This window comes from Poecilia formosa, unplaced genomic scaffold (genome assembly GCF_000485575.1).
Source record: "Poecilia formosa unplaced genomic scaffold, Poecilia_formosa-5.1.2 Scaffold573, whole genome shotgun sequence".
NCBI lineage: Eukaryota > Metazoa > Chordata > Actinopteri > Cyprinodontiformes > Poeciliidae > Poecilia > Poecilia formosa.
Genome location: NW_006800512.1, coordinates 84,831 through 86,570, shown reverse-complemented (window position 1 = coordinate 86,570; position 1,740 = coordinate 84,831). Strand labels below are relative to the sequence as shown.

Genomic DNA, 1,740 nt, shown 5'->3' with positions numbered 1-1,740 from the left:
ATATCAGCCTGTGTTCTCTTCTGCTCTGCAGTGAGAGGTATGACTAAATGATTGACAGACTGGCCCACAAGGTCATATCTGTATGTTTATAGTTAACAATATTCACCCCTCTGTTGCCAACTTTTTTGCTATATTTAGCGACATTTTAGACAAAAAAAAATGGTATCGGCCAAAATCAAAATCGCCAGGTCAGGCTTTTTAAATATCGGTAACCAGGGATCGGCCAGAAAACTGCAATTGGTGCATCCCAACTTGAGATGGATTGCATACACACATATGACATATTTTGATTAAATTAATTTCTCTTAAGCGTAACGCCAATAGCTAAAAATTTAATTTACATCAGGTGAGTTTTTCTCCCCTAAGAATGTGATTCTGAGCATTGAAATGATTTTAACATTAGTTTCACATATCTAAGAAATTGATGTAAAAATATTGTTTTAGTCACATAAATGATCAGCAGCAAACAACATATCACCAACCACAGCTTAGAGCAGCTTATCGATATATTTATCTGGCAGCCATGTAGCCTGATGTAAAACATTTTGCTAGACAATATCAAACATTGAGAAGTTTTATTTATTCTTATCAAACGTTATCAAACACACTGTTCTGTAGCCAAAAAACTCAGAAATATACAGAGCCAAGCAGGAGAATCAACTAATTTCAAGTCAAAACTTAGCTTCGCACAAGGACGGTAGCAGAAATGTTTGGCTGTTGAACTGAACCATTCAAGGTTGCTATAACGCTAATTTTCTATTAGCCACTTCACAAATCTTTTTTATAAACATTACATTATGAAGACATATTAAAACAAACCTTTATCTTGGTTTTTTTTTCTGTTCTTCCTCTTCATTCTCCCTGTAGGATAAATCCTTTTTTGAGACATTGTTTTGCTATCTTATCTTCTACCTGAGCTTTGGACTTTTGGATACGCTCTGCACGCTGCACGGCAGCTCATATTACCGGCAAAGAGTGCATGACCTACTGCAGCCACCAGGGGGCCCCCAAGAGCAATTTCTTTTTTCTTTATGTCCATAAAATAATAATTTCTACATACATTATCAAATATATTTTATTGTAAAATGATGAAATTGTGTGTTTGTGTTATTATAATGACATAGAAATTGCTATAAAAAAAATCAGCTCCACTGAGGTTGGTCCTGGGGCCCTAAGCGGCTGCTTAGTTTGCTTATGTCTTGCCCGGCCCTGACAGAGGTGGCTGGAACTCCGACCCCTTTTATCCTTCTTGCCCTTAGTGCCCTTTTTGAGCAGTTATTTATTTATTTATTTTTTTTTTTCAATTTTCAACTTTTTTTTATTTGTGCATCAGGAGGCCTGCTTGTGCCCCTCAACAATAATGTTTAGCTAAATATAATAATTTAGCAAAATAAATTAGTCTGGCTGACTTCGATCTAATAATGACAGGATTCTCAGTTTGTCTGCCTCCATGTTGTTCAGACACTGTTCCCATGGTGAGGAGGAGGGGGCAGATCTGCACCCTCTATCGCAGTGTTTCTCAACCTTTTTTGGGCCAGCGCCCCCCTAGCCTTTATCCAGGTCCCTCACTGCCCCCCACCAAAGAATTTGTAGGCTACTTTGCACTGACCATTATTTTATCATTAATATTACTATCACTATTGTAGATGTTTTGATTGTTATGCTTGTTTCTGTATTTATCATCAAAAATAATTTCACAGAGAACAAAAAACTCATGGGAATAGAAATTATTTTCACAGG

At 36.8% G+C, this 1,740-nt stretch overlaps 1 protein-coding gene and 1 long non-coding RNA gene across 2 annotated transcripts in view; one reads left to right on the top strand and one right to left on the bottom strand.

Annotated features, from left to right (window-relative positions):
- The window catches only part of LOC107834281 (uncharacterized), a 2,634-nt gene extending 1,650 nt beyond the window's left edge, over positions 1 to 984 (bottom strand). The window contains exon 1 of the long non-coding RNA XR_001660072.1: positions 820 to 984. This is a non-coding gene — a long non-coding RNA (uncharacterized LOC107834281). The remainder of the gene's footprint in view (positions 1 to 819) is intronic.
- The window catches only part of LOC103129735 (MAM domain-containing glycosylphosphatidylinositol anchor protein 2-like), a gene marked incomplete at its 3' end in the record, with an annotated part of 82,601 nt that overhangs the window by 9,632 nt on the left and 71,229 nt on the right, over positions 1 to 1,740 (top strand). The gene's annotated exons all lie outside the window — the stretch shown is intronic.